General features: G+C 43.3%; 1 pseudogene; it reads right to left on the reverse strand.

Annotated features, from left to right (window-relative positions):
• Positions 1-7,079: 7,079 nt before the first annotated feature.
• On the reverse strand, positions 7,080-8,119 carry LOC118884876 (annotated as a pseudogene).
• Between the last annotated feature and the right edge of the window lie 205 nt (positions 8,120-8,324).

Raw genomic sequence — 8,324 nt, forward strand, 5'->3', positions numbered from 1 at the left:
ACAGTCTGACTTGTATTTTGAGAGGCCAGGCCTGGGCATAGGGATATTAATTCAAAAGGCTTAACAGTGGGGGTATAAACAAGTATAAACGCTGCCTCCTATGTGACTCCCTTGTAAATTTAAAATAGCCAATAGGGGCTGCTTAAAACTAAACGTTTGGGGCTTCCCTGGTGGCGCAGTGGTTGAGAATCTGCCTGCCAATGCAGGGGACACGGGTTCGAGCCCTGGTCTGGGAGGATCCCACATGCCGCGGAGCAACTGGGCCCGTGAGCCACAATTGCTGAGCCTGTGCGTCTGGAGCCTGTGCTCCGCAACAAGAGAGGCCGCGATAGTGAGAGGCCCGCGCGCTGCGATGAAGAGTGGCCCCCGATTGCCGCAACTGGAGAAAGCCCTCGCACAGAAACGAAGACCCAACACAGCCATAAATAAATAAAAATAAATAAATAAATAAAAATTTAAAAAAAAAACAAAAAAAAACTAAATGTTTGCCAGCAAGGTGGAAACGGAATTATGGTGCCATCTAGTGGTTGGCCTTGGCAGTGTTGAAGAGCTCAAGTGAGTATGGGTGACAGTACGGGCAGCCCCAAAACCCACTGGCTGTCACATTGCCAGCTGGGGCCTGCTTAATGGCCTGCAGTGTCCCAGGCCCACGTCATTACCCAAAGTAGACACAGCCAGGATATGAAAAGCTGGAAGGCCAAGCAATAACATTTGCTCCATGTGGGTGTTGTAGCCTGAAGCACCTGGGGCTGCTGGCCAGTATAGGTATAGTGTGGACCATTATCCCAATTTCAGGTCTCAGTTGGCTGGGGAGATCCTTCATTCCTTGGTGGGGGATGTTCTTAGATGAGACCACATTTTAAAATGTAGGTTGTATTTTTATTCAGATGTGGTAAGACCAACAGATCAGGAGATAAAAGATAGGTTATTAAAATGGAGGGGGGCACCTCATGCCATGCAGGGCCACATGAGGGAACACCAAGGTCAGTGGTAGGCAGAGAGAGGGAAGGAACTGTGGAAGAGCCTTTATTGTGGTTTTCACGGAAAGGTATGGGCAAGGCAGGGTAAGCAGGCTAAGCAGGTTTGGAATTAGCTAGTTTGAATAATTTCAGTGGGCTCAGGGTGTAGATGCTGCCCCAGTTGTGTGATACCTGGCTCTGGGTGATTAGGGCAGGGAAATCATGCCCTCCCAAGTATAAGGGAGTATAAAAGCCTAATAAAGGAGCTGACTGGGGATAAGGGCTCTTGATTGGTTAGTTTGCATATGGAAACTAACTAACATATGGAAAGGTGCACTCACAGGAGAGTCATTTGCTAACTCTAGGACTGCTGGGAGGGGTAGTCCCTCTGGGTCAGTAAGGCCCCAGATGTCAAAGCATCAGGTATAGAAACTAGAAAATATGGTTAATACCAATTTTAATCCTCCTTGGCCTCTCTCTGCTCTCAACACCATTGTGGGTGTGTGTCCTGGGGTGAGATCATGATTGACATTATCAATTAAATATCCTTTATCGCTTGAAATTTTTGGCAAAGCTTGTGGCTTAGGCAAGTCATCATCAGGGTGCCTGAATAGCTTAGCAGATAACCAGAGGGGAATTCGATAGTGAATGGGTAATAATAATCTGTTCTTGATCTGACTTCCATCAAAATTGGGATGGGGGCAAGATTCAAAAGAGATAGAAGGGGGAAGGGAGGAATTTCCTTTCCAATGCGATCTTCATAAACCCTGACTTGTGAAGTGTCACACTACAGAGGGCAAGGAAAGGCAACTGAGGTGTTATCGGTGCATTTTGACATAGAGTTGAGTGCCCCAGGGGCCAGGAATTTAATTTAATGAGGGCCACTAGCAGGAGATAGTTTCATTTAGAAAGCCGCATTGATTTTGTAATTTCAGTAAGGTTTGTTGAAACAAGCCAGTGTGGTGGTTTATAAGATCAGCAGCCTCAGGCTGAGAGGGAAGATGAAAGCTACATTGAACGCTTTGTTCAAGAGGCCAAGACTGTGTATTTGAGAAGTGAGTGCTTTGGTCAGTAATGTCTGGAACTCAAAAGGGAATGAAGAGTGTTTTAGTGAGGCCATGTAAGAGAGCTTCTGCGGTCGCATGCCTAGTGGGGTGTGCATGTAAGATGCTCATGTAAGTATGCACCATGGTCAAGGCATAATGAGTGGCACCAGCAGAGAAGGCCAGTGGCCTGATAAAATCTATTTGCCAGCAACTGTAGGGGCAGGACCGCTGTGGGATGGCACCCTAGTAATTATACTGCTAATGACAGGTCTTCCCACATAGAGTGCTTTGGCTTGTCATCACACTGGCCATGACAGAACAGAGGAAAAACCCTTTGCATTCATCCTAAGCACTAAAGGAGCACTAAAGGCTCCTCTATGTTCTGATATTTCATGGGCCCATTGGACCAGAAGTAGGGAAATGGGATCTGGAGTGTCATCTAGGAAGTTTTCACCTTAGTCTCTAAAATTTGTGCTTATCTTTGGGCATTAAATTGGGCTTAAGAATTACGAGCCTTGGTGCAGAGACATGTGTGACCTTTATTTTTATCTTTGATGTCTAAGAGGCAAGGAATCCCCCAAAGTTGTTTATTACACCAAAGGTGGAAGCCTTGAATGAGAAATTGTTGCCATTGGCCAGACTAAATGGCTCGATTATTGACAATCATCTAGGATTGTTGACCAAGACATTTTCCAATGCCATGATGGCTACCTAGAGTACAGCCAATTGTGCTGATGTTTAGGTCCCATCCTTTATCAGGGATGTCTTGGTTAAGGGATAAAAAACAACAGCCCTCTGGGACTTCCTTGGCAGTCCAGTGGTTAAGACTTCGCCTTCCAATGCAGGGGGTGTGGGTTCAACCCCTGGTTGGGGAGCTAAGATCCCACATGCCTTGTGGCCAAAAAACCAAAACATAAAACAGAAGCAATATTGTAACAAATTCAATAAAGACTTCTAAAAAAATGGCCCACATCAAAAAAAATCTTTTAAAAAACCCCACAAAAATAAACAAACAAAAAAACCAGCTCTCTAGCAAGCTCCATCATGTGAGATGGTGGTGTTACCATCCATAAAATATACAAACTCCATTTGCTGTTCACTCAGATGATCCCAAAGGGCTCCCCAGGTAACCAAGGGGTCTGGGAGAGGGAAGACCTCCTCCAGCATGGTGGCACCTGGCAGGGGACTGAGGACAGAGGAGGCTACTTCCCTCTACAGGTGGGATAATGCCAGAGCACAGGTTTGGCACTGTCCTGTGGGTACCACTTCCATTTCAGCAAGGAGATCTCAGTGGCCATGCCAAACCTGCAGGGTACTGTTTCCATGACCCAGAATATAATGGGCAGCTGAGTGTGGAGAGTCACAAGGCCAGCTCCTGTGAGAGCCTCCACTTCCAGGATGGCCCAGTTTGCAGCTAGCAGTTGTAGCTCTAATGGTGTGTAACATGTGGCTGAAGTGGGCAGATTTTTGCACCAGAAGCCCATAGGCAAATATGGCCACTGTGGGTGGTCCACAGACTCCAAGAAGCGTAACAGGTGGTTGCCAGAGCTTCCACCATGAAGGAGTTTCCACGAGACAGTAAAGGAAGCAATGTTATATGGTCATCTGGACCGACTCTAGGTCCTTCTGTTGTAAAGGGCCCCCATTCACAGTGGTTTGCAAATGAAGGCATAAATAAGCTAGTAAATAAATTAGTTATATTTGTAAACAGGAATATGTTGCTTCTAGAAGCCAAAGAGACCTAATAGGTGTTGGTCTTGGTTGAGAGTGGTTGGTGCTGATAAAGTCAGAAGTTGCCTTTTAACTGCATCAGGAATGGAGCTGCCTTCAGCAGATCATATGAGGCCTAAGAATTTAACTGAGGTGACAGGCCTCTGAACCTCATGTGGGGCAATAGCCATCCCCTCTCAATAGTGCAGTGGTAACTGTTTGTATGTCCTGTGTCAGAGTGTCTAGTGAATATCCTAATCTGAGAATGTGGCCATACCTGGAAACATAGGGATTCCTGGATCCAATTGAGGTCTTATCAGCAGAGATTGTATGCAACAGCCAGGCTACTTAGGTATCCATGAGCAACCAAGTAAAAATGTATTGCATCCCTTTCAAAGCTGAATTTGAACAGAAAGGACTGTTGAAATTGGGACTGAATAGAACATAGTAGCCAAATCTATAACAGCAAAGTATTTGGCAGTGGAAGATTGAATGGTGTTGGTCATTTCTTCCCCCCATCCCAGCTTTATTAAGGTAAAATTGACAAGTAAAATTGTATATATTGAAATATATATTTAAAGTATACAACATTATTTTTATATAAATATATTTATATATGTATATATACATGATTTTATATATAAATATACACATATATTTCTATATATACATGTGTATATATATGTATATATACATATATTTCTGTATATACACATGTACATATATATGTATATATACATGTGTATATACAGAAATATATGTGTATATACATGATTCCCACAATCAAGTTGACGTATCCATCACCTCATATAGCTACCTTTTTGTGTGTGTATGTGGTGAGAACACTTAAGATTTACTGTCTTAGCAAATTTCAAGTGTACAACACAGCATGTTTACCATGCTATACATTAAATCCCCAGACCTTACTCATCTTATAACTGAAAGCTTGTACACCTTTGGTCATTTCAATTTTGTTAGGTCCCATTTTAATAGGTGGGACCATGGCACTAAGGTTGTAGTAATCCACTTTAAGGTATCATTCATTCTTTCCCGGTTTAAGACAGGCCAAATTGAGCTGTAAAATGGAGAAACAGTGGAGATAATCACGTCTTCTCTTAACAGATCTTGTATAAAGGATCTCAATTCCTAAAGGCCCTGTTTCAATTTATACTGGGCTATATCAACAATTTTAATGGGGGTTGGGGCAGATCCAGAAGGTCCCATTTTATGAAGGCAACAATAAGGGCCAAAGTTTAAATTTTATTCTAATGGCCACTTGACTGGGGAGAGCATCTATTCCAATAATGGAAAATCCAGGGGCTTCCCTGATGGTGAAGAATCCGCCTGCCAATGCAGGGGACATTGGTATCCGAGCCCTGGTCTGGGAAGATCCCACATGCCGCGGAGCAACTAAGCCCATGCGCCACAACTACTGAGCCTGTGCTCTAGAGCCCGTATGCCACAACTACTGAAGCCCGCGTGCCTAGAGCCCGTGCTCCGCAACAAGAGAAGCCACCGCAATGAGAAGCCCACGCACCACAATGAAGAGTAGTCCCCACTCACGGCAACTAGAGAAAGCCCACGTGCAGCAATGCAGACCCAACGCAGCCAAAAATGAATAAATTAAATAAATAAATTTATTTAAAAAAAAGAAAATCCAAAGAGGGTGTGAGAGAGATAACCACTGGAAAATTAGGCAAACTTATTGTGCCAATAATAAGGTCAAGGTAAGGTGGACTTGCTTGCCTTTAATCTTATGTCTAGTAATGCCCCAAAGAACACAGTGAGTTCCTCCTTTAAATTTAGTGGGGTTTCTGGGGATCACCATGATTTGGAAACTGGTATCAATAAAGGCCATAAAAGGTTATATATTGTGTGGTGACCAGTGGACCATCATGGTTGTATAGGTTATATATTGTGTGGTGACCAGTGGACCATCATGGTTGTATGTGGGTGGTGGCTGGGGTCCCAGGGGCATGCTACATCCCTAGGAGGCGAGGGAGGTTGCCATTGACTCAGGTTAGAGAGTGCGGCAGTGGGTCCTACACCTTAGGGACCTGGGTTTGGGCCAGGAGGAGACTGGATGCTCGGTAAAGTTTGTCATAGAAGAACCTGGAGCTCCTTGGGGATCTTATTGAGATAACTGGAAAAGCTCAGATCGCAGTGTTACCAATACCATGTCTTTTGGTAAGGGTTCTACAGTGGTAGAAGGAAGCCCTGGCAATTTTGAAATGAGGACTCACTTCAGTAGTTTGATCTGTTAATAAGTGTCTGTGCCACAGGGCACCGTAGGTGTTTTTCCAAATAACCCTGAGGATCAGGATCTTGGTTGTAATAGAGGCATGGGTAGCAGCAGAAGAAATATTTAAAGGTCTTAGTCAGCCATCTGCTCTTAAAGAGTACAGACCTTAGCAAAACCCATGACTGCTTTTTCACTCTCTAATTACTGCTCTTTCACAAGCAACCAGCTGATGGTTGCATATATTGTACAGAGTATCAGTCTTCCCTCCGAACATTTCTGTAGAACAGAGGCCAATGCCTAGTTGAGACACACAACCAGCAGTCACAGGCTGAGTCATTCCCCTGAGCCTAGCATCAGTCACAGCTTATGCTGGAAGTGAGACACACAATTCTAAGACACATACAGATGTATCTAGACCAAGACACACAACCCAGGACCACCGTAAGGAGGGCCCCCATCCTGTTAGCCCATCCCTAAGCACCAATTATCAAAACTGTTGACTTATGTTGATTAAATGTATAACCGAGGCTCTGCAGGACACAGCAAATGTAGCACAGAGTAGCACAACTCAAAGCACAATCTTGCCAACAAGCAGCAGAACTATCTCCCACACTATTTAAAGTGGTTTGTACCCAGTTAGTAAGCTAAGAACACGAGAAGAAAGATCTCAAAGTAGTAGTGGTCACAACCTAGAGAGTGTCCAAAGAGATTTTGAAATTTTGTTACTCACCAAAGGGACTTCTGGGCAGAGTGGGGCCTGCAAAAGCAGGTCTGGAGTGGCTTGAATAAGGCAGAGAGAATAGGTTGGCTTTTAGACAGTGGGTGGGACTGGATGGATGTGGGCTGGAATTTGCAAAATTTAAATTTCCCACTGGCCCCAAAGGATGAGGTACACAGGCTTTCCTGTCAGCCTTTCCAGATGTGGGGCCAAAGTGGATAGGGAAGACGGGTCTTAAAAGAAATCAGTGGTCAGATATCAAGACTAGGGTCAGACTCTTTATTACAAATAGATACTACTACTATCAACAGTTTACCAGTTAGTAAATTTAAGCAAGAGAAGTTAAATAATTTGCCTCATGTCACATAAATAGCAAATGGCAGCCTTTTCTCAGTCACTACATTCTCTGGTGTGAGTCTGTAGAATTTTAATAAGGTTTGAGTCATGATAGAAAACTCTTCTACATTCATTATCAATTTTTCTCAGTATCAAATTTTCTGGTTCTGAATAACCTGAATACTACTAGGTAAAAGGAACTGCCACATCCACTGTATTTTACTCTAGCATGAAATCTGAATATCTATGACAAATGAATGGCAAAGTTAGAGTATGAATACTCTCAAAGTTATATTAGAGTATGAGTTGAGCAAGGTGTGCAGTCTGTCTAAAGGCCTTCCCACATTCCTTACATTCATAGGGTTTCTCACCAGTATGAATGCGATGATGTCAGGCAAGTTCTGAGCTGTGGATAAAGGCTTTCCCACATTCTTTGCAATTATAGGGCTTCTTGGCAGTATGAATTCACTGATGTATAGTAAGTTGTGAGGCACAAATAAAGGTCTTCCCACATTCTTTACATTCATAGTGTTTCACACCAGGATGAATTCTCTAGTGTTCAGTAAGTTGTGAGCCACGAAGAAAGGCCTTCCCACATTCCCTACATTGATAAGGTTTCTCACCAGTATGAAGTCGCTGATGTTGATCAAGTTGTGAATGCAGTCTAAAGGCCTTCCCACATTCCTTATAACCATAGGGTTTCTCACCCGTATGAATTCTCTGATGTCGAGTGAGTTCTGAGCCACAAATAAAAGCTTTCCCACATTCCTTACATTTATATAAGGTTTGTCACCAGTATGAATTCTCTGATGTGAGTAAGGTGTGCAGATTGTCTGAAGGCCTTCCCACATTCCTAACATTCATAGGGTTTCTCATCTATATGAATTCTCTGATGTTGAATAAGATGTGAGCCATGAATAAAGGCTTTTCCACGTTCCTTACATTCATAGTGTTTCTCACCAGTATGAGTTCTCTGATGTTCAGTAAGATAGGAAAAATGACTAAAGACCTTCCCACATTCCTTACATTTATAGGGTTTCTCACCAATATGAATTACATGCTGTCCCATAAGTCCTGAGTCATAAATAAAGGCCTTCCCACATTCTTTGAATTTATAGAATTTCTCTCCAGGATAAATTTGCTGATGTAGGATAAGAGATGTTTACAGGCTGAAAGTTGGCATTTTTTTGTAAGTCATTAATGCTTGCCCCAAATATCCCTCCTGATTTATCTGTCGCCTCTCAAACTGGCCTTTGCATTCCCAGACATCTCTGATACTGGAGCCCACAATGCTATGACTTGTTTCCATTATC

Source organism: Balaenoptera musculus, chromosome 19 (genome assembly GCF_009873245.2).
Source record: "Balaenoptera musculus isolate JJ_BM4_2016_0621 chromosome 19, mBalMus1.pri.v3, whole genome shotgun sequence".
Lineage (NCBI taxonomy): Eukaryota > Metazoa > Chordata > Mammalia > Artiodactyla > Balaenopteridae > Balaenoptera > Balaenoptera musculus.